We start from the raw sequence: 25,866 nt of genomic DNA on the forward strand, positions 1-25,866 counted from the left end.
CAAAAGTATTAGAATGGGTAAAGTCAGAGGAAGTTTCTTTATAAAGTGGGTGAACCGATCCATCTGAAGGGTCATCGAACCTGATAAAGAGTTTTGCGGATGAAACTACATATTAGCTCATGAGCTTTCTGTCCCCTGCCGTCACTTTCCTCTACCCTCCTTTAACCATCATGTCTAATGAAATGGTGTTGATGCTTTACCATTTATCAGTCACAGAGCGCTTGGTCCACCATTATTGATTCCAGAGGGCCAATTGGCTGGAAGGGTGCTGTAAACTGGGCGATTTAAAACCTACATCCTTCATTGTCACATGATGGGTGCAGAATGAGATCGTAAGAGGCAGAACGAGTGTGGTGGCAATAAATAAAGGGAACGAAATATAACCTGGCAGACAGACGGGCTGTCGATATGGATTGGCGTCTCTGATGTCCTCAAAGTGATTATCAGGGCAGGGATGATTAGCGGGTGTGTAAGGTACTGTTAAAGTGTGGTGTGGGAGATATTTCCTCCTTGTATCTGGGCTCTGTCTTTAGTGAGACAGATGTTGTGCATGAGTAATGGCACAGCTATCATGTCACATAGAGGCCGGCCGGCTCCATGTAGAGAGTAGGTAACAGGGAAAGAGTGTGAGGGCCCGGTAATATCGTAAAAAACAGTGTTTAAATATTTTAATTTCATTTGTCAGAGGGGCCCCTCCCTTGCACTCCATTACCCTGACAACCATCCTTCATCAGCTGAATGAGTGCATTATTCATTAGCACTAATTATTTTCACATAACGTCTGCCCCGATATATTTAACCTCCACATTACACCCGGGATAATGGCCTTGTAAAATTGAATTGCGAGAAAGAAGTGGAGTTGGAAAGCTCATTTAAAGAACATAAGAGGGAGGAAAGAAGAGTGAGAGGGAGGTGCAGGAGGGGTTTTTGAAGCAGCTGGAGAGGGGGGGTTGACAGGAAGAGTGTTAAGCACTTTGGGACATGGAGCCCCAGAAGTGACGGGACATTTGTTCCTGTCTCATTTGCATGCTAAGAGAAGAGCCCGGTGGTTTTCTGTTGGGTTGAAGAGACACCTAAATGCCCTGTGGGTTGAAGGTGCCCTCCAGCCACGGAGCTCAGATTAGCTATCCCTGACCTGACACATGACCTCAACCATTAATATAAAAACACAAGACTTGGGACAGCCGGAACAGAGAGCAGACGGGCGAGTCTTTGTCTCTTTCACCTCGCTTTTCCGACTCCATCTCTGCTGTCTCTCCGTCTTTACCTCTTCTCTTCCTCTGTCTCTCACCTCTCCAATTTTTATTCAGCTACTTCCCTGCAGAAGCCCCACTGATGATTAAAATAGGGTTGAATCACACACACTAAGGCCTCTGCTCATATTCCCCACTGAGAAGTTTTCCATACAAACTTCAAAACAAACTGAGGACCAAGGAAGGCTCTATTCCTGCTTTGCTTATTCATGAGATTGACATTCACCAGCATGCAAAATTTAGACCTAAACATGGCTTGCTGCTCCACTTGCTTTATCTCTGCTCTCTTCTGGGCAAAAGTTGTGACCCCATGCCAATAGCTAAACCAAACTCTCACCCACGCACAAATAAACAGAGAAGTACACACACATGCTTGCACAGACTCACATGCAAAAGATTTCATGCACGAGTTAAGTCAAGAAAACTCTTATGTTATGTTGTGAAATATTTGAGCTGTAAAGTGAGTTAAAATAAAGAGTTACCATGTTTTTTTTGTCTGCAAATGCATAAGAATAATCACAGTTGCACAAAGGTCACTGCACTCATTAATTAATTTAACTTTATTTAAAATTAAGTAGACTGTCATAATTTCTGAATAGGGCTGCAACTGAAATTTTAGAAAAATGGTCATGATAATTTCCTCCAGTGCAAGATGAAATGTTTCTCCGACCAACAGTCCAAAGATGTATAATGTTACAAGAAAAAAAGCAACAAATCCTGACATTTGAAAAATGTTTTGTATTTGCGCCTGAAAAACTGACAATTTATTAGGGCTGTCAAAGTTAACACGATAATATCATGTTAACGCATTTTTGTTTTAATGCCACTAATTTCTTTAACGCATCTTGCGATTTTTTATTAACTTCTTAAAATCCAGCTGGCCACCGACTGGAAACGGTTGGTTAGGCTTAGGCAAAAAAACTACTTGGATAAAGATAGAAAAAATATCATGGTTTGTGTTCAAATAATAATGTACGTAGCAACGCAAGGTAAAAACCGTAACAACGCAACAAAACCACTATAGTTAGGGTTAGGAAAGAATTAATTAAATATTTTAATCGATTGACAGCCCAGCAACTTATCAATTATGAAAATAGTGGTTGATTTATTTTCTACTGATTAACTCGAGAATCTAAATCTAAAAGCTAAAATCGTTCCAGCTCTGTTTTTGATACTAAATTCATTATATTTCATAATAACTCCGCAGCATATTGCAGATTCTCTATTTTTCCCTGTGACATTACAAAACACATTTTGCTTTCATTGTGCTTTCTCTCTCTGATATCCTGAGTAATGTTGCAAACAGTGACCATGCTCCTCTCCAGGCTATGTGAGTGTGAGTGTACTGCTTTGTATGCTTGATGCCGGGTAATTGCAGTTCATTTCAACTGGGAAAAAAAATATTATTCTCACGCCTTTCTGTGTTACGCCCAGAAGGCAGCGCTCTCTATGTGTAAAGTATCTGTCTCCCTGACATTTAGATTTGCCTTTTAAAGATGACATTTTTCAAAACTGGCATTTCTTCATATGTTTTCTAGAGGCGACAAAATTATTCTTTTACATCCCAGTCAGAGTGTTCATATAAGTGTGTAATTTATCCAACCCTAAGTTGTTTTGTTTTCCTTTGTAATGTTGATATTATTTCATGATGCACTAAAATTGTTATCGTTGTCTGATACGGATATCAGTGTCTGATAGTTGTACCTGTCTGAGCATTATCTTTACTCACATTGCCTAAAGAATCTATGCTTGTTTTAATAAAAGCTGCAATTTTCCATTTAAAATCAAAATCACCGGTAAGTGTGTGCATGAGTTACCATTTCTTGTCGATGGCTGAGGCTCGGGAAGTGCCGGGCTCATTTGCAGGAAAAAAACATAAAGTGCACATTTGTCACATTTGTCTCTTTATAAATGTGATTTACATGTGGCACAAATAACCTATGTGGCAACAGCTTGATAGGTTTGGATGGCAGTTGATAGTTTTTGGGTGTCTGAGGGAGGATTAATGGTGTACTGAATGCATCGGGGAGACATGCTCATCTTTGAATCGCTGGAGATTTCCAATTACTGCACTCTGGTGCCTGGCAATGAACCTTTATCCATTCTGCAAATGAGCATGCTATCCCTAAATAATTTCCTCAACAAAGATGGGGCTGCGCATTATGAAATATTCAGAACTCAATTTTCCTGCTCTATCAGACTTTGGAAAGATCCATAATTACAGGATAATCCACAATGTAATTCATTTTGGGTACTTTGGGAATGGGAGTTCTCTTCACAGTAAAATGTTAACTATGTTGGCGAGAAGGGATGAAGCCTTTGTGGCATTTGTGATTGTTTTTAGGGGATCATGTACAGTATGACAATCCAATTTTACTATTATTTCTAACCCAGTTGCCAGAATTCTTTTTGGCATTGGACGTTTCTGCAAACCACTGATACATTGAATGTCGACGTTTCTTAGCCAGAAATACGTTTCATATCAGCCTTGTATAACGCTTGCCGAAGAGCAATGCCATGTGGTTCACATGAAACGATTGGTTAGGCTTAGGCAAAAAAAAATACTTGGTTAAGGTTAGAAAAAATATCATGGTTTGTGTTCAAATAATAATGTTCTTAACAACGAGAGGTAACAACCGTAACAACGCAACAAAACCACTACAGTTAGGGTTAGGAAAGAACTACATGGTTGGGCTTAAATCTACTACATTTGTACAGCAAAAATTACACTAAACGTTGAGAACACGGGACACGAATGAACAGCGGATCGTAACGTGACACCAACAGCGGTCTCTTGGATGAAAGTCTTGTGTTTGTTGAAACCATCCACCTACCCTTCCGCCCGCCCTGTGGGTCTTTGAACTATGTCACTTGCTCTGACCGAATGCAAAATCATCAACACATCCCTGGTTTGCAGAAACGTCTAAAGAAAAACATTTTTCCTGGTGACTGGGCTGTTTATTTCTCACAAGGCTGATATCTTCAGGGTCATTCAAAAAATCTTTACTAATGAGATACTGTAGCCAGACAACTGATACATAGTTGGGTATTGTCAGACAAACTTACAGTCACTTAGTACAGTAGAATACATAAACGAACAGAGGCAAGATTGAAAACAGTTATTACAAAAAGTGCCGAACTACCTAGACACATAAACTTTCCTCATTAGTGGCTGTAATCTTCTGAGAAACGGTACCACATTACATTGTAATTTCCGATATGGTATAATAAAACAAAGTAATATGCAGTATTAGAAACCAAAAGGTGTGGAATGGCGTAGGATTATGGCTCGCTGGCCAGAAATGTGGGGTTAAAGATCAGTTAATGTGCAGTGCACATCTACGCTGAGGAGGCATGTGTCAAATATATTGGCATTTTAAAAGGTAAACAGAAAGGCTCTGTTGTGTTTGAGATAGAAGGCCAATTGGCCAACGTGGCCGTTGCCCATCTGTGTGAGCATACAGCGGTCCACAAATGACGACAAGTATATTATCTGCACAAGAGTTTACATTGAATTGTGTGCCATAAAGAGCGTGCTTCACATTTCCTGTGTAGCTGTTGCCACATACTTGTAGAAGTTTATAATGTATAATACAATTTAGACAGCACTATCTCACTGTAACATATTTAAGAAAGTGGGCCATAAAAAAATCCCTTAGCCACTGGCTTTAAAGCCGATAAAGTTAAATGGAGCCGCTGACATTTTTAGTATTGCATTATTGTAAGTCAGCCCTCCGACTGCATGTGTGTGTGCAGCCGATGAGGTAGAGTGTCAAAACAGCTGTCAGTCTCTGCGACAGAACGCTCGGCATGATGACGTTAATGACGCTCGTGTTAAAATGTGAGGCCAGAGTGATGACAGTGCCAAGCTTAAAGGCCAAAGCTGTCACAGCGGAGGAGAGGAGCAGTGTGGTGGAGAGGAGTGTGAGGCTGCGGGTGTTCACAGATACAGAACTCGACACCACCTGTAGAGGTGCCATGTTACACTGACATGGGTCTCGCTCATAGAATGTACAAAATACGGATGTAGTCTCCGTGACTTCACCCAAAGGTTTCTAAACAGCCGTTGTGAAGCTCAAAGTGGGTGGCCACGGCTGTCGCCATCTTGGTAGCTACACAGCCTAACTCCCGGCGAATCCAAAAATGGGCAAAGAGGTGGATCGTCGGTGGAGGCGGGCCGGGTGATGCAGCAGAGCAGACAGGTAGCAGCTAGCGTCCTGGTACGGCATCCACCTGTCACTCAAAGTGGCAATGCCCCCATTAAGCCTAACTTCAAGCCTTGATGTAAATTAAATGGGTGAGTTATATAAAAATGTACCCCCGTACAGTTGTCATGAACAAGGAAATTAGCTAAACCAAAACTTTTTTTGTACCAGGCTGTGAAGTTGGGCATTTTAAAAATGGGGGTCTATGGAGACTGTCATGCTTTTGGAGCCAGCCTCAAGTGGCCATTTGAAGAACTGCAGTTTTTGTCACATTTTTCAGCACTTCAGGTTGCCGCTTGGTCTCGCTCTTCCATCCCTCTTAAAACTTTTCATGTTTAATTGCTTTACAACACTGAATCAAAGTGGATTTAATGTGGCTTTGACAAAAACAGATCCTTAATACCAAAGTGAATATAGATCTCTACAAAGTGATCTAAATTAATTACAAATGCAACACAGTATTTACCCCCTTTAATAAGACGCACCTAAATCATCACCGGTACCAAGAGACCTATGACAACTCTGAAAGAGTTTCAGAGGTTGAGGTTGGGGAGACCGTGCATACAACAGTTACCTGGATGCTTCACCAGTCGCGGCTTTCTGGGTGAGACTACAGTTAGCCACAGGGCATGTGGGAGACTCTGAAGTCAGCTGGGGGAAGGTCCTATAGCCTGATGATCCCAAAATGTAGCTTTTTGGTCATCAGACTAAATGCCATGTGACAATGCACATTATCATGAATATAACTTCCCCACCACGAAGCATCATGATGCTTGTGGCCACTTTGTGAATGAATGCAAGCCCAATATTCACTCTCTTTTAGCCGTTTTTGGTCTCCACCAACTCCTGAGGGAAATATTTGGCTCTTCCGCAGCTAAATGCTCCACTCTGCTACCAGCTAGTCACTAATGTGTCCGTTTGCTGTTGGGTGCTGAGCAGGTAGAGTGCAGTGGGTTTTCAGAGCATTTTCGCTGAAAGGTTGCAGGCTGGACCGCTAAGCCCATACATCCATTTTCTACCGCTTATCCAGGGCAGCAGGCTTAGCAGGCTTAGCAGGGTATTCCAGACCTCCCACTCCACAGCAACGTTTTCCAGCTCTTCCTGGGGGACCTCGAGGCGTTCCCAGGCCAGACGAGATATATAGGCACTGGGGTGGTTTGCAGTCGAGTGTGAAGCAGTCGGTATGAGAGTCAATACCTCCAAGTCTGCGGCCATGGTTCTCTGCTGGAAATCAGTGGATTGCGCCCTGCGGGTTGGGAGTGAGTCGCTGCCCCAAGCGAGGCAGTTCAAATATCTCGGGGTCTTGTTCACAAGTGAGGGTAAAATGGAGCGGGAGGTGGACAGGCAGTTCAGTGTGGTGTCAGCAGTTATGCATGCGCTGTACGGGACTGTGGTGAAGAAGGAGTTTAGCTGGAAGGCAAAGCTCTCGATTTACAAGTCCTTCTACGTTCCAACCCTCAGCTATGGTCAGGAGCTTTGGGTAGTGACTCAAAGAATGAGATCGTGGATACAAGCAGCTAAAAGGAGCTTTCTTCGAAGGGTGGCTCGGCTCATTCTTAGAAACAGGGTGAGGAGCTCAGACATCCAGAGGGAGCTCGAAGTAGAGCCGCTGCTCCTTCAGACAGCTAAAAAATGAGATGAAACTCGCTATAAAGCTCTGTAAAGCTGAGGGGAGCTGCAGATTCAGGGGATAATTTGTGGCTGAACATGGCTCTTCACTCAGGACCCCCAACCAACCTGACACATCCTGAGCAGAAAAGAAAAATGAGCAAAAAAGAATGGGAGGAATTGCAATGTCCAGATGTGCAAAGCTCATAGAGACTTATAGACTCAAAGCTGTAATTGCTGCCAAAGGTGCTTCTACTAAATACAGACTTGGAAAGGGTGGATAGTTAAAAGTATTTTGTATTTTATATTTGTCATTAATTTATATCACTTTATATAGATCCATTTTTACTTTGACATAAAAATGTATTTCTATCTATCCATCAATCCATCCATCTATCAAATCACATAAGATGAACATATGTGGTAAATACATCAGAATATAAGGCTATGAGAGGATGTGGCAAGTTTTCAGAGTACTTTACACCTTGGTCTGTTGTTAACAACATTAGTTATTACCTTCTGAAAAAAGACATTTTTGCCAGCGTAATCAAACCCTGATGTCCCTCATTTTCTCAACACCATTTTGTGATGAATTCCCATCTGCAAAGTATTTCCGAATACTTTGCCCAAGGAGGTGTAATTTAAATAATATCAGTCACTGTGCTGCTGCCAGAATAAGAATTATGCCCGCACTAATATCTCAGCTGACACACAGCAGAGGAAAGACTTTCCTCCTGAATAACAAAAACGTAATAATTCACCCAACGTTATTATCAACCTAATTATAATGGGAAATATAGTCGAGTCTCTTTTCCTGCTTGAGTTCAGAACAAATTAGCGAAATGATCAGTTATGTTAATCTTGTTCAGGATGGTTGACTATCAGTCATTTAAAGACCACAACAGAGATGTTTAATGGTGTTAAATTAGCAGAGAAATTGGGTGAAATGAGGCCACAAACTAAAACACATACTCAAAAATACCTTCTCCATGGTCTCATTTAAAGGTCACATGAACCATATAAATATTAAACATTCATATCAAATTTACCATAGTATGCAAACTAACCACACACCAAGAGTCATCCCATTTGCCAGACATATTTTCATAATTATATCACTATAACAAATTTAATGAGAGCAATCAGCACTGAACATTTTTGCCTCCAAGGAAGCAGAGGTCTCAGTCAGTCACAGAGGTACTTCTTGGTCATTCTCTATTAATTTGCAGAGTGCGTTCTCCGAGTGTCAGGGTCTCGGCAGTGTCGTTCCCCGATGACTCCTACCTCCAAGCCCGCTGCACGAGGGGGGCCCTAATTAGATTCTCATGTGTATTTAATGGACTCGCTGCCTTTGGTCCTGAGAGAGAGAGTGCCTGATGCTACAACCTCTGTACAAAGGTCCCTCCACACATGGGAGTCACTTTGGAGAGGAACTCGGTGTGTAACTAGTGTGTGTGTGTGTGTGTGTGTGTGTGTGTGACAGGGCCCAAACCTGAAGTCAAACTGCAGCAGTCCAATGTTTTGTGTCCTTTTTCTGGCTTTGTCCATTCTCGGGGTCCAGGACTTTTCCAGTCTGTAAATTACACACAAGCAAACAAAACATACCTTTCATTGTCATCCTTTACACATTCTCCTTTCCATGTGTGCAGATTTAACCCTTTGGTTTTGTTGACATTGGCTTTGCTTCCTCATTGTTTGGGGTCCCACAGACCCCACTGCAGTAGGTATAAAAATGATAATAATTCCAAAATATTTTTTTTACCTCAATTATTTTTCTTCTGATCTTATTTAAATCTAATATAAAATAGATATAGAAATAGAAAAAAAGTATAGAAAAGTACTTCAGTGATAATCCTTTTTTTGCCACAAATTGGGCTTTCACATTCGCTGAAAGTGACAAAATGCAAAAATTACCATAAAGCAATGTAATAACACCAAATAAGGAAACATTTCATATTTTGATTTTAAATGGGCTATCCACGAACAAATATATTTTGGATTTTGCTGCAGATCGCAACCAAGTGAAACTTCTCCCGTGTGCTAAGCATGTAAGAGAACTACGGTGGCTGTCGCAAAAACGCCAATTGCCCTCTCTAGAGCCAGTGTTTGATTTGTCCGTTCTGGGCTACTGTAAAAACATGGCGGCCGGCTCCATATGTAGATATTAACAGCTCATTCTAAGGCAACAAAAACACAATTCTTATTCTCAGGTTTATTATACACTAAAGAAAAACATACTTATTAATATCATATTCCATTTCTGTCCCTTACATGCTACACACTGTTCCTTCAAAACTCCAAAAACAGAAATCCTAATAGACTTATTTGGGACAGGGCAGGACCTTAATACAAATCAACTGTATTTAACAATGTTTTACAGTTTCTCAGTAGCGGACTTCTGAAACATATCAGTTTAAAAAAATGTAATTCTCAAAAAAAAAAGGAAAAGTTCTGAAGTACCAAGGTGATATAATAATATTAAGCATGATTTCTGGGCTGTTAAAGAGGGCCCGGGGTCTCCAGGACCCTAAACAGTACATTGAGTTTAAAGACACATTACATACTGTACATACATTTGTTCACCCAAATTATGAAACAAGATATTTTTTCAGTTTGCCCTAGAAGTATTTAGCTGTGCGTATAGTTTGGCTTTATTTGTCCAGGTTTCGAGATGTCTGTCTCTGAGATGTCTTCTACATGGTGCTCATATATCATTGACAAGTTACATTTAAATTCAACAGCAACCTTTCTTTCCACAACTAGTGTCCCGTTTACTCTGGATAATTTACAAAACATGCTGTCAAAGATTGTTTAATAGAGACTACATCTTCAGGAGAAAGAATCACAGTAAAATCTGCTCACAGTAGATCATCAGGCCAATGGGAACATTGTTTCTGCAAAGAGACGTTGCTGTTGAATGTTATTTATGATTTTTTAAATGATTATTTTGGCCTTTATTGGACAGCAGTCAGTAGAGACAGACAGGAAACTAGAGGAGAAAGAGAGGATGTATAACAAATGAACTGGTTATGTGTGTCTTAAACACTAAGCCACAAAGACATATCCATGGGTGAGTGGCTGCTTAACTCTCACCCACTTGAATGTTTTCACTTTCAGAGCGGTCTGTTTTAATGAGGACAGACATCTGGACCAATCTCACAACACGGGGCTGTGATGAATGTGACCCCCGTGGTAAGCCCTTGCCCCCAACCCCACCAGGACACATAAAGCAGTAGCACAGCCCCTGTTAAAGGGCTGCACGCCCACATAAATCGGTCCTGGCGCTTCTTAACTGTCCAATTTGCATGGCCCCTACACAAAGAGGCTAACGATGTTTTACAAGACAAACACATCGCCCACAAAAACACAAATATTCATGCAGGTAGATGAAAAGGTGGCGCTTTACTTTATTATACAAATGTTATACATGTTTGTGTTTTTGTGGACAATACACAGAATGCTTTCGTGAATAAAATTCAAGACTGTCTGATGTGATTAAACCTTCAAACTACAAAGACAAATTGCTGGGAAAAAAACAGACAAATAGATGAAATCTTTGAGAGAAGAAGCACAGAATTTTTTAGAAGTGAGTGAATGAGAAAACACAAAGACAGAATATACAGAAGAAGCGAGACTGCCGATGGGAAAAGGCAAGATGAAGAGGGTGGTGAGATGGGAGTCTGGGTAGTTTTATCTGGTGGGCAGGGAGACGGTGGCGGGAGGATCTGTCTCTGTTAGAGAGAACACGGCCCTGTTATTAAAGCCATTCATCACTGGCTGAATATTCTCCCTTTAATAGGCTTTGTCGTTAATTACCCAACTTTGTCAAGATGGGGAGTCAGGGGCTCTCTCTTCTCAGCCCGTACACAGACGAGCTCACAAGTACTACACACACACATACACTTGAACACATCAGCAGGTGATGGGACATTTTCACAGATGCAGTGGCAGGAGAAGGCAAGCACGCACACGCACACGCACACTCACACGCACACATCAAAAGAAGCATTTTCTACCTTTCTCTTTCTGTTCCTCTTTCCCAAAAAGTAAAGAGTTCACATGCAACAACAGCAACACCTGTACAGTATAATGCAATCCAACACAATAGTTGCGAGAAATACTACCTTTGTGAAGCAAAGGCTGTCAGAGGGCATTGATTCAACTCTGTTGTCATTTTGGAGGCCATGGTTTGTGTATTGGAGTTGTTAGATAGCATTAAATTGCACAGATTCCAATCTTTTCCCACTCCTCCTAAATTTGTCTACGGCGGGGCTGAAAAAATTAGTCAATTGACTGATAATTTGATGGACAGGAAATTAATCAAAAACAATTTTGATAATTTTTTTTTTTTTTTTTTTTAAAGCAAACATGCCAACAACTTATTGGTTCTAGTGTCTCAAATGTGAGTATTTGCTGGTTTTCTTTGTCTTCTACAGTGGTGGAACATACCAAAGCACATTTACTCAAGTACTGTACTTGAGTTAAAAATTCATAGTAATTTTTACTTCTACTTCACTAGTGCGAAATTTATTTGACAGCTTTTTTTGCTAGTTATGTTTATGTTAATATTTAGCATACGTACAAAACCATTGGTTTATGAAATATATTATATATAAAATCTAAAAAAATATTAAAGATTAAACTAGGGCTGCAACAAATGATTATTTTCATTGTCGATTAATATGTTGATTGTTTTCTCGATTAATTGATGAGTTGTTTGGTCTATTAAATGTCAGAAAATGTTGAAAAATATCGATCAGTGTTTCCCAATGCCCAAGATGACGTCCTCAAATGTCTTGTTTTGTCCACAACTCAAAGATTTTCAGTTTACTGTCATAGAGGAGTAAAGAAACCACAAAATATTCACATTTAAGAAGCTGGAATCAGAGAATTTAGACTTTTTTTTCCTTAAAAATTACTCAAGCCGATTAATCAATTATCAAAATAGTTGCCGATTAATTGTTGCAGCTCTAGATTAAACTACAAAACAATTAATATTTGCACAATAATGTATTTGTAATAATAATTATTAATTACTGAAGTATATACAGAGTACTTTTACATGTAATGGATTGTTTTTATTTCAGTATTCAGAGAATGAGGTGAAAGTGAATTAAATATCGTTGGGGTTTGAACTGTTTATTGGACAAATCAAGACATTTTCGTAAGTCTCTGGGAAACTGTGATGGGCATTTTTTATTTTATTTTATATAGCAAACGATTAATTAATCAATTTAGAAAATTACCAGCAGATTAATCGCTAATGAAAATAATCATTGCAGCCCTAGTCTGCAGTACTGTGGTGGAAAAGGATCAAAATGAGGTCAGAGCACCGCTGCTTTATCTAAGTGCGTCCACTTGTTTCAACATAATTCACCCAAGCACCGCACTTAACAGGTAACATTCAAGCCTCTACAGTAACTATGTCAACAATAACAAAGGGTTAGGGTGCTTTTTACATGTCTTTGGGAAGTTCCATCAGTAGGACTTCATTTATGTTGAGAACTGTGTCCGCTGCCCTGTGTAGAAGGCTTATAGGACCACAGTCTCCTCCTCCTTCCCTTTATCGCTAATCAGACTCTTTTGTGATCCTTTTATAATTAGCCACTTAACTATCCGGCAGAATGGAACTGTGGCTGTAAAGCATTTACAAGGGTACTCGACAGGACACGCCAGCACCTTTTGTTTAGCAATTAGTTTGTCTGTGAAAGGGACAAGACAAATAGGCTGGGAGAGCATCTGGTGGCCTCGTAGCTGCCTGACAGAGAGAGAGAGAGAGAGGAAAAGAGAGGCAGAGAAGGAGGAAGAAAGAGCTTCAGAGCCATTCAGCAACAATAAGGATCGTACCGCAAGGATTTGCTACAAGGGCTGTAAAGTTTACAGTCGGAGGAAACTGATCTGGAAATGAATAAAGCAGCTCTGACAAATATGATGATAAGAGACTCAGAGAGGGCTGTGTAATAGGGACCTATTTTTCGCACACTACTGATTAAGAACTGGCTAAGTGTCTGTAGAGATTCCCATGTGCACAATGCAGCACAGGCAGAGTTTAGTATGCGTCCCAGTAGGGTTTCCTTTAGTACCCAGTCATTTACATTGTAGTTATCCGAAGATAGAAGGAAGGAAAGGCAGCATGACAACCGCTCCATTGATCCCTTTGGCCTGATTAGCTCGCCAGTGTACCGTCAAAGCAAACTAATCAGATACATTGATCATGGAATACTTTTTAACGCTTCCCCAGGCAATAATACGATTTTTCTCAAGTCAAATTACTAGTTCGTTATCTGTTCAGATGTGACGCCAGACATTTGAGATTTTAACATTTCCTGTGAGATGTCAGTACGAGTCAATGGCCCGATTTCAAACTGTTTAGCAGCAATACAGTAAAAGACAATAAAATGCCATTTAATTTCCTGAAGCGTTTCTGTAAAACCTAGGTTTGTCAGACTCACAGTGATCATAGGTGTTACTCACTTCTGTTATGTTGGCTTCATTACACCCTCTGCTACTTTCACGTTTGTCCAGAAGAGGTTGCTGTGTTCCCTGCGTACAGCAGGAGGTGGATGGTCTTGACAGATCCTAAAGACTTCTTTCTATGAGAGAGAGAGAGGGAGAGAGAGGGAATGAACAAGGTGTAAAAATCACTGGAATTAAAGATCCATTTAAAGTAGTTTCCATACTCATTGGAATCCTTAAACAGAATAAACAGTTAACACACTTTGAAAATGTCCAAATAAAACAAAATGTGTTTTAATATCTAAAACAGGCAGCTATTTGGTGCACGGACAGCAAATTCTACCCCCAAAACAAGGATCCAAATGAGAGAAATATTTTTTGTTGATAGATGTCAGCCTGCAGCCCCTCAATGCTGAACACCCACTAATTGATTATAGATGTCATTTTCATCATTGACAGTAGGGGGCAGGATCCATACATTGATTGGACTTCCATTATAGGCCAAGTAATTGTACTGTGATGCCTATTAACACACAATTACACAGCTTAGAGAATAATGTTTTGCTTGACTCCCACACATTTATTTGCCTGGACCGTCTGTAAAGTTTCAAAGAACTGCTCTGACTGCACAGTGCACGACTTCTGAAAGGGGATTTAAAGGAAAGAGAGCTCGGCTTACATCTTCAGTATCCCATTTACACCAATATCTAAACAAGCCCCACGACAGAGTCTGAACAGCTGCGAGAGATACGAGTCTCTCTCTGATACCTGTGTTCCCGTGACGCCGCTGATCAAACGCTGTGATGGCATAACATCCCTTCCTGTCTGTCACACCCTCAGGCTAAACATCAGCAGAGCGCCTTGCAGCTGGCAAATGTTCTCATGACAAAGTTAAAATGTCTCGATTAATATCTGACTACTCTGCTTTTTTTTTGTCACTCATCCGTGTCTCGGCTTTAGCTCCTTATCCATCTTGTGATTTCTGCTGGATACATCCACCCTTAGTAGTTGTTACTGTATCAGCAGGGAAAGGATTCAACCAGCGGGAAGAATCCCTCTCTGGTTGTTTGAGAGGTACTTATGATGCTTTGCACAACATATGAGCTTTAATGGCATGTTTCTGTCCAGATTCAATGGCATTTGTGCATCATGTTATAAAAATAGTTTTGAATTGTATAATAGTAGAGCAGAATGATTTAATTACAGTGGATGATAAATAGTTTGGCAACTATGTGACTACCAACTGATAAATGGCAGTGATAAGGTGAAACCACTACCATTAAGGCCTTAAACAGGAATTTTGTTTCACCAGGAACAGTGTCTCCAAATGTCTTCTAGACCAGTGGTTCCCAATGTTTTTGACTGGTATCCCCTTAAAACAAAACAATATCTACTTGTCACCCCTAGAGTGTATTAGTGCAACCCAATCTCATGGGAAGGCGTATGAATAGCACAACATTAGAACGTCATTCCGCATGTCGGGAGGACGCATTTTAGCCTTTTAGCGTGCCATCTGTACGCCGCTTTTCACGTCTCATTTGTACGCCACAAAACAAAACTACGGTAACCTCCGCAGCTAGGTTTAGGCAACAAAACCAATTAGTTAGCTTTAAGGGAAAACGTCATGGTTGGGTTTAAAACAAGTACATAAACTAAGTAAAATACGTACGAAAACAACGTAACTACAGAAAAAACATTACAAAAACACACATCACAAACCTCCCCTACCTCCCGCCATAAGCTGTCTTTCTCACTTTTTATTCTACATCACCAACTCTGAGTGTAGCATATTTACGCAGATGCGTTTACATTGCAGTCAGTACAGATTACATGGCGTACAAATGACACGCAACGGTGTTCTTATTGCACGCTAAATGCCTTGCGCATTATCATGTCATTCATATGCCATTTTGTGCGTGATTAGTGGTATGTATCCATGATTGTTTAATTTGAATATTTTTTAACAACGGGAGAAAGCTATCTAGCAATTCTCAAGAAAATAGCATATCATTGTAGTGATGTCTGATAAATAAACGGTTTTGTATAGCAGAACATATTTTTGCTTCTGTGCTGTCCTATTAATCATCTCAGGACTCCTCAGACATATTGTGCGACCCCTCTGGAGGATCTCGTCCCACAGGTTGGGAACCGCTGTCCTAGACGGCGTCCTCTCATGCCATCAGTTGCGTTTCTCCTTCTCGACAGTTAATGTCTCATCCGTCCATCAACTTTTAACCATGCTTCATGCATGACGACGTGTGACTTAAAAGCCTGGCTAGTCAGACCTAATTAGCCAACGCCTAATCAGACAAGTCCCCTGCACAAGGACACAAAGTGGATTGTAGGGAGCAGTAAAGACTTTCTCTGTGTTTGACTCAGCAGAGGAAGACAAAGACTTAAAAGCAGATGAGGACCCCATCTGTGCTGCGGTCACATCACCGAGTGCAAAAAACCCTGAATAATATGAACTGATGGTCTGATGGCGTGTGAGCTCATTTAACTATAAATAAGACTTAAATGTCATAATATGAAGGACAAAAACGTCCTCTTATTCTTCAAACAATCTGCTCTCTCTACATTTCTGTGTTCCTCTTGTGTCTCTGTTTCCACATCTGTTCAACAGCCCCCCTGTTAATCATTTCTGTAGTGTTGCCTTTTTACTGGACCTCTGAGACCCAAACCCTGGTGTACCTGTTTGGAGTTTGATTAACACTGCATTTTAGCACACACTATTCAAACCCAGCGGAGGGAGCTTAAAAGGGCTGTGCGCTGAAGCTAATGTAGCCTGTGGTACAGGACAGATGGAGAAGTGATAAATGGGGAAGAGGGATGGTTGGGAGTCAATTCTTGTTGGCTTCATTTGTAAAAAAAAAAATGGTCTGACATGGCGATGCTGAGTTGGAGAGTGGGGATTTTTGAGGTGGTGGTGTAATCTAAGAGGAGAGGAGGACACTTCAGAGGACGGGAGAGGACAGGACGGCAGATAGGAGAGGACGAGACAGGAGGAGGCAGAACAGCAGTGCAGCCATGTCTCCTCACGCTGTCAGTCCCTGAGCACTAAAATATTGAAAAGCTTTTGTTTTTCCTAGTTAAACATGCACTGATGTGACACAAACTGTGAACAATGCCATTTCACACGCACGGGAATCCTCTCTTTGTATAATTCATGATGGGGTGACGACATGCAGCCATGCCCCACAGTTTGCTCTCAACATTATGCAGCTGGTACATACATACTTTAAAAAAAGCATTTAGCTCAGTAAACATAACAGTGTAAAAATGATTATGTGTGTTGTACTTGTCAATTATGATTTCAAATTATATTTTTAGGAACAAATGAGCAAAACTTGCCTGTTTTCATGGGCTGAGGTTGTTTGTCTCCTTCAGTCAAACAGGGGAAAGAAGAGTTTGTTGTCCTGTCTGCTCATCTGTAACATCATATGTGTAAACAGAGAATTGAATGAATTGGAAAAGTTGAAAACGGTGACTTTAAAGCCCATTATAACTTTTTTCCCCAACAGTGGCATATTTTCTTGCTGAAAAGGGACAGCACTGTGGTAATATGAAACTCAGTTAGATGCAAGTACAGATGCTTTTTGAGCGAATAGGAGTCTCCAGTTCTCATTGGACCAGACGCCATTCTCACATAGTAGTTTAAACAAAAGTCTTGAAAGGTTATCTGAGAAGAAGAGGAAAACAAACTTTTAAGAAGTTATTACAGAGGCTCCAAAGTACAATTATCTTTCCTTCCCTGACATCAGTCTCATCTGTTACAAGACCCCCCTTCCTATCTGGAAAACAGCACTTTATTTATGTTTACTTCAACAAGTACCTGACTATAGAAGAAGGCAATGAAGCTGATCTCTACCTTGAGGCTGAAGGACTATTAAGTGTAAATACTTGCTAACTTCTTTTCATGAGACATGGGACAAAATAAAACGGAAACAGTCGGGCTGCTTATTACAGATACAGTATATATTGGTGTTTGTGTATATGTCACTACAGAAATACCAGAGGTATGTTTGAGGTAGTTTAGAAACAGTCTTGCCATTACAATGTTTTTTTTTCCAACTGTAAACTGTCCTGTTCAGTGCATATCTTGGTCACAATTTGTTTTTCATCAGAAATGTTTATGGCATGTATTTATGTAAAAACATGAATATCTGTTAAAATGAATAATATCAGTATTGATACCGATACTGAAAAATCCAGTATCAGTCGGACTACAGAAAAAATAAATACATGAATAAATTATATACGTAATACGTACATCTGTACAATCTAATTCAAACCAATACAACTGCTCTGCCAAGTCTATATTTATGATGCCTATTCTATAATGTTCAGGTTTATTATGACACTGTCATAGAGATATTAATTCAATTATATGTTTTAGCACTGAGGTCATAGTTAGTGGTGGTGTTGTACTGGACTGCATTATACTGAGAGGCGTTTCTAATATTCTGCTCCCCTCATATATATATATAAATAGGCATTATACTGAGAGGTTAGAAACACCTCTCAGTATAATGTAATCCAGTACAGTACCACCTTTAACTATGACCTCAGCAATAAATATAATTGAATTTACACATTGTCAACAAAAACAGAACATTATAGACTTTGCAAAGGTAGAATTTAAAATAGAGCTGTTGTATTTGTTTGCATTAGATTGTACAGGTGAACCTAATCCAGCGGCCACTGAGTGTATATGTATGTATGTATGTATGTATGTACAGTATGTATGTATGCATGTATATAAGAAAAATATAGTACTGTCTAATAATAGTATATATAATAATATAATAATTTGTATTATTGCATTATAGAGTTATATATATCATTAATAGTAAAAGTATATCTATTTAGAATTGCAAAATGTCTATATAAATTACTAAAAGTAGAAGGTTGTTCACTGTATCGAGTTTAGCTACTCTCACTGATTAGATGCTCCCAAAAAAGATTTATGAAGTGTGTTTTGACATCACGCCTTCATCAAGTAACCTCATAATTGTACCTAAGAGTTCAGTAAAAAAAAACATTTCTTTTGGAAAAATAGAGGCACAATTTTGATAATTGAAACCCTTTCCCCAAAAAAATAAAAAAGCATCTAATGAAACTTTTAAATCTTATTTTGTGAATCTGGCCCCGGGTCAAGTGACATCTTTCACGTCTCTTGTTTCTATATTATTCATGGTCTCACACTGAAGAAGAACATATGTGGAGTCTGAGATTCAGTGCCAACAGTGACTGTTACAATGAATACAATATGCACACAGTGGAAGTTACAGCTCACCTGTGAAATAAATAATGTCTCAGGTGAAGAAAGAGAGAATCCCACCATGACTGAATCGGGTCTTGGCCGGGCTAAATCCAGTCTGTTGGCTACCTGAAAAACATGGAGACAAGGATATTCAGCAAATACACAGTGATCATCCTGCAGAATAAAACACTATTCAGAAGGATCCACAAACACTCTCTCTCACACACACACACACACACACACACACACACACACACACACACACACACACACACACACACTCACACAGAATGCCAGGAATGTCTTGAGCATGAATTATACATCCCTCTAGAGGATTCGCTCTTTTTGCTTTCTGCTTCTTACCCTCTTTTTTTATTTTTCCATTTTATTTTTCCTCTTTGTAAAAATCAACAATAATATGATGATTAAACTAAAACAAGAAAAACAGCGTTTCTACCATCAAAACACTAGATCAGTCAGCAGAAAAGGTTTTAAATGATCTGCATCAAAGACATATGAGCAGGAGTAACAGTGGATGTTTGATGAATGCAGTTTTATCCTGTCATGGATACCTCTATGCCCGTATCTACTGTATCTTTTTTTTGCTGTCTGCATATGTAAATGTAAGCAAAACCTATTTTTTGTCGTTGAGGAAAAAAAATGAATCCATCTAAAAAAAATGTTGAAAATGTCTTATTTTAGAGTGTTACTATTCTGTAGCAAAAATAGCTAATACACATCTGTAAAATGTTCATGGTGAAAGTCACTCATGATGAATAAATTATTTCACCATCACCGTGGGGAACCTAATTTCTGGTGACATTCAACGAACATCTTTTCAGAAGATGTGGAGGTATGGGTCAGCAAATTAAACTGTGGCAGTACACGCTCTGTGTGTGTCTGTGTGTGTGTGTGTGTGTGTGTGTGTGTGTGTGTGTGTGTGTTCACATACAACTGTCTCAGATAAAACAAACCCTACATACAACAGCCCAGGGACACTCCAACCATAATTGTGCAGGTGGCATTTTAGAAATACTCACACAACAGGGGTCAATTTCTCTTCAGGTCACTGAGAATGACATCATCAAACTACTATTAACTCTGCAAACAATCCTAGCACCGCTGCGTCTGTATTGACAATGGATTCCTTCAAAACAAACAGCGGGCTCCGGGCTTTGCCCTCAATCTAAAACCATAACCTCGGAGTGAATAACAGAAATATCCGTCTAGGCAGGAAGGAGGACGATAGAAGGACTAAAAATGACACGGCAAACAAATCTGAGCAACCACTTCCCCCTCACCTCCAGCGCGCCCTGTTCTTTCTAGTAGGCATTTGCTCTTGTTCTATACCTGTCTGCCAATATCTGTCCCTCTCTCTCTCTCCCTCTCTCTCTCTTACACACACAAGCATCACGTACAGCACAATGCATGTACCTACAATAGAGGGGCAAACCATACAGACAGACCATAAAGTGCTTTGTGTCTTTCTCTCTTATTCATACAGACTGTATCTCATCTGATTAAACTGTTAACTGAGTTTTGCACCACGCCTCCCTGTGAATATGACCTATTCAGCGTGGCCTTGTTTTAAGATGTGAGCTCCACAGAGGTCCGGTGAGCCCACGAGGGCAAGGTGTGTATTGACATACAAACATGAGGAAAGCGTCCAGATGCAGTCCACTGTTTTTCTGTAATAATAGCTAGCAGCCCTGCCGTTAAATAATTAATGCGCTCTATCCAATACAAAGTGGTCGGCATGCAGACCGCACCCCCCCTGCTCTCCATCTCATTCTCTATCTCCCCCGATAGACACAATGCACATGACTGCGCTTATTTTTGTTTGTTTGTAATATTCGCCTTTTACTACATGTTGTAATAATAATGATAATAACAACCTTCCAAAGCGAAGGTAACAAAGTGCTAAACAAGACAATAAAAATGTGATTAAAACTGTCCCTAACAGAGCTAATATTACTTATAGCACCAATATAACATCATCACCATGCTTCCTTTTTGTTAATTAAGTTAGCAGGACTACTTTAAGAGCAATGTAAAGCCATTTAATCTTTCTTTATATAATCTGGTAAAAGTCACGTTTAGATTAAAATATCTATTTCAAGAGAGACCTGGTCAAGAAGGCAGCATTAAAACATTGTTACAACAATAAATACTAGAGCCGCAATGATTGATCGACTAATTGATTAGTCGATCGACAGAAAAATAATCGCCAATTTTCGTGCCAAGAGGGCAGAAAATCCTGTTTTCAGCCTCTCAAATGTGGAGATTTCATGTTTTTCTCTGTTTTAGATCACATTAAACTGAATATCTTTGAGTTTTGGACTGATAAAACAAGTCTTTGAGAAACTAGGATGGACATTTATAACTATTTTCTGATATTTTATAGACAAAACGATTAATCTAGAAAATAATCAGCTGATTAATCTATAATGAAAATAATCGTTAGTTGCAGCCCTTATAAATACAGACAACATTAATGGGCTAAGACAATTGTCTCATGCTACAACAGTATAGACAATCTTCCAAGAGAAACATCAATAATCTGCCACCTCTTTTCATTTTTTTGCTAGTTTTGTCAAATTTGTAACATTGAAAAGCAGAAGATTTGTTTCCGATAAATACCTGTTTTTTGGATCAAAAGTATTGATGCATTTAAATATAGGTATCATTGACAGGCCCACTTAGTACAGAAGATTACATTCTGTGACATAACCTTTGTTGAGGCCAAGGTGTTAATGAAAAAGGTACAAATTGATCTTAATGAGTGAAGCAAATCTTAACGATTCCTTGCCTCGGCTTGCCCTCTCATTGAGCACATGTTGTTTTTTCTCTGCTGTTTTTACAGGAAACAATCTTATTTGGCATTACGGTGCAATAAAAGCACAGAAGCGTATCGAAGGTTATGGCAGGAGCAGTCACATGATCAATACCCTCCTCTCTTTGCCCCCTTCCACCACTTTTCTTCCTTTCTCCCCTCACCACCTTTCCTCCCAATCAATTAACTTCCCCAAGTAAACAGATCTGTCCCCACGCTCGCTGTAACCGGATATTCCTCCTCCTGCTTCTCCTCCTTGTCCCGGCCAAGTCAGAGAGAGAAACCAGACACCTGACAACTCTCCTCCAGTGTGTGTTGAGGTAAGAAGGCTAAATAAAGACCAATGACATCATCTGCATATTCTTCATCACCTCTGAATGGGTCACGGATCAAACAGACAGCGGTCTGTGTAAAAATGACCCTGCGGTCTCCTCACAACATGACATTACTGTAGCACGATTATGAAAACAATAACTTTTCTAAATGAAAAAGTCTGTTTGGCATTTAGCTTGATGACCATTCATTTTTCACGGCATTCACTGGATTTTTAAATGTTTTAACCATAGACTGTATATAAGAAGTGGACATAATCACCGTGACGTAACCCATTGGTATGTGGGCTGCCGTTTTGAAGCCTCGAGTTTGGCATTTTTGGCCGTTGCCCTCTTGGTTTTTGGCCGTCGCCAACTTGTTTTTTGCAACCAGAAGCGACATGAGAGGGTGGAGCTAAGTACAACCTAACGCTGAAAAGACATTTTTAGGAGACCAAAATGGTTATAATTAACTTTCATGAGCTGAAAACACACTGAAAGGGTTAAAGTTGTAAGACGAAAACACGGACAACTCCCAGACCGTATAACGCCGTAGTAGCGACCTGTCAATCACAAGGTAGCCACGCCCTAAAGCATCCCCTGCTTTATGGTCTATTTGACTCTAAATGGGAGCATAATTTACTAAATGAACATCATGCTGTATTCAAGAAGACTTGAAACTAATGATTGAGACCATGAACTCATGTTTACTGAATTAATAAATCAAGTGAGAAGTAGGGTCATTTTCTCATAGACTTCTAGACAATCAGTTTAAGGCACTTACACATTATTTGATTGTGAGTATATTATTTTTGCAGTGTGTTCATAATACTACACAAAAAAAAGATGCAGTTTAGGCTCGTATACAGAAGCTCTGACTTTCACTCATACGTCCCACTTACACAACTACAACCACATCAGTGCCAGAAACGTAAATAAATGTACTCAAGTAAAGTACTTGAGTACATTTCTAAGGTACTAGTACTTTACTTGAGTATTTCCATGTTATGCTACTTTATACTTCTACTCGTTTACTTTACTTAGTAGTTCAAATGATCTTACCTGCTAGGGTTGGTAATCTTAAGACACTAGCAAGAGTACGCCCAATTTTAAAAATGATCCAACCAAAACACACAGCCCAGTGTTGCCAACTCTTTTCCAATGAAAGTAGCTAGCAGCATTAGCTCCAAAAGTCACTAAATCTAGAGAGAAAGTCGACAAGTCGGCAGGCCCCCAAAAGGATCATTACGAATGTTAACATATTATAATGAATGTAAGTAACAAACATATATGTTAGACAGGTAGACAGGCAGGTACGCCGTCCAATCATTACATTCGGGCCAAATTCATTTATTAGACAGGATTATTGAAGTCCTGCGACAGCCACAGTTACCAGATTTTTTTTTGTCAGAGCATTTGATTTATTGATTGCTGTCGGGATGTAAAGTGAATTTTAACAACATTTTTTTTAAAGAAGATTACCAACTCTAGCTTTAATACATCAGTAATAATCCAATTATATTATATACATAATAAATTAGCAAAATAAGTAATTTTACTTTTGACACTTAACATTTTGCTGCTAATTCTTTTATATTTTTACTTAAAGCTGAAGTAGGTGAGATTGGAGCAAATATGATTAAAAAAAGTTATTTTTATCAAACGGTCACTATATTGTGACAGTAGTACATGAAACAGGTAATTAAAAAAAATAATGTGCCTCTGTGTCCTCCGGTGCTCCTAACGACATCTGCAAGATTTCACAGAGCAGAGGAAAACAGGCAGTAAGAGCTGATCTGAGGTCTGCTGTCCAGCTGCTGTCTATGAGAGCCGGCTGTCAATCACTCGCGAACTCCGACCAAACAGTCAAACTAGGCCGCTCTGATCAAATATTAATCAATATTATGTTACGTTAATGCCTATATCTAGCCTCAAATGTTTTCAGAATCATCTTGTAGTGCACGGTTTAGCTGTAAAATTAGAAAGTTTGTGACGCGGCCGCCATTGTAAAATCTGTTGAAGGAACACCAAGTTCTGGTCACATGACCGGAGCACAGCCAATAGAAACGCTCTCTCAATGAAATGACCTGTAATTGTCAAAGTCTCCCGTCACGGACTAGATTTTCTAAAGCCTGAAAATAGAGCCATGAGGAGGTGCAGAAGTCTAGTCTTCTCTCAGAACACTTGAATTACAATATGCTGAATGGTTATTATGGATTTTTTGCCCAATGATGCCAAAAATATACTGCCTACTGCCACTTTAAGCAAAAGTTTGAAGGCTAGACCTTTACTGCTAATACTTTACAGTACTTTTACACTGTGGTATTGTAACTTTCTTCAGTAAAGTATCTGAATACGTCTTCCACCGCTGCTCCACGGCTCACCCTGTAGCAGGTAATTATGAAAAGGACAAACAGATTCATCATCACAGCACAGATTCACAGACCGGACTTCTTCTCTTTTATTTAGACCTCCATCTGGAAAGCCCGTCTGCCCAAACAATGCTGCAAATGTTTGTTTATTAATGAAACATGCCCTTACTCTGCTCTAAAATAACAAGTGTTGAGACCTGAGCAGATGCCAACTATATTTGCACAAGATTTCTGAAATGTATTGTTTGTTTTGAGTATGTAAAATGTTGAGTGAAGAGGCTCTGCTAAATTGTCACAAAAATACACTGCAGTGTTTTGCAAATGAAAAAACTCCAAATGAACCCACCTTCCCATTATGTTGCCCGCTCAATAAACTAGGTGACTACAACAGAAATTCCCATGAGTCCTTGAACATAAAATTGTTCATTCTTGCAACACCCCAGCCACCGAGAGAGGAGATGCAGGCAAGACCAATCTATATCTCCTGTGACCCTCAGCAACATGTCGTTATGCTTGCTAATCAGATTTAGAGACAACAAGTGGAAGGATGGCCTCTCTGGGCCGTTTGCTTTCACAAATGGATCTGCTTAATATGGGAGATTAATAGACTACTATCTAATCTTCCCTGTGATTGAAGCTATGATCTGGTTACAGAGAAACATGATGGATGTTGAGGCGGTAGCACATGAGAGTCATGTTAACCCTTTCAAGATAGCATGCAAGGTTGCTTTGCAAGTTATTGACTGTTAAAAGACAATGCAGAACAGCAATCTCAATAATGAAGGTGTCTGCAGGGCGGTAGGATTATTAGCAGCAGTATGCAAAACGGCTTCTTTCAGCTCCCAGTGGTGTCAAATTAGAATCTAAACTAATTCTCAGAGGTTGTAAGAAAATGATTATGCTTGTCTTGAGTATTTTGTGTGCCATTTGTCCCACTAGTACTGGTATTCAATAGGCATCTTTTTATCACTTTTTTTCTTTGCAGACGAGATCTAATTTCATCAGGAAAAAAATGTGTATTCTCATTATTTTTGTCAATACGACCCTTTTAAATATTCTACTGTACTTTACCTAAATGTTATCTACAACGATTATCACAACTTGCACATTGGTTCAGAACAAAAAATATAAAATCTTCCTAATTAGATCCATCTGTGTGTTGTCTTTTTCACCAAAGCTCCTAAAATATGCAACATATTGCTGCCTGCAAAAACAGACCTAGTGCACATTAGGGGTGTAAGAAAATATTGATACACTTAAGTATCGCAATATTATGTTAGGTGATACTGCATCGATTCTCAAAAACACTGTTATTATTAGTTTACATACAAAGTTTTGTGGCAGACAGTGGCTCAGATTGCACAAAACGTAGTGCTATGATGTTGGATGTTGCAGGGACTGGGATAGATGCAAATGCAGACTCCACTGTTCTGATTGCATAAATATACATATACTGTACATACTATGACAGTTTCCCTAAAATTAGATTTAAAAAATTGCAATATATCGTCTTGCTTACAGTATCACAATATATCGCAATATATTGAATTGTAACTCCTGTATCA

The 25,866-nt window shown here is 39.5% G+C and overlaps 1 long non-coding RNA gene across 6 annotated transcripts in view; it reads right to left on the reverse strand.

Annotated features, from left to right (window-relative positions):
* Positions 1-25,866, reverse strand: part of LOC141755095 (uncharacterized) — a 53,860-nt gene that overhangs the window by 9,367 nt on the left and 18,627 nt on the right. For 5 of the 6 annotated variants that reach the window (XR_012590813.1, XR_012590825.1, XR_012590819.1 and 2 more), the window contains 4 exons: positions 18,864-18,911; positions 16,874-16,950; positions 13,541-13,659; positions 8,559-8,639 (listed from right to left, as the gene is read on the reverse strand). This is a non-coding gene — a long non-coding RNA (uncharacterized LOC141755095). Of the gene's footprint in view, positions 1-8,558; positions 8,640-13,540; positions 13,660-16,873; positions 16,951-18,818; positions 18,912-25,866 lie in introns of all 6 variants that reach the window. The other variant, XR_012590831.1, reaches the window with a different exon arrangement.

The sequence above is a fragment of the Sebastes fasciatus genome, chromosome 2 (assembly GCF_043250625.1).
Source record: "Sebastes fasciatus isolate fSebFas1 chromosome 2, fSebFas1.pri, whole genome shotgun sequence".
NCBI lineage: Eukaryota > Metazoa > Chordata > Actinopteri > Perciformes > Sebastidae > Sebastes > Sebastes fasciatus.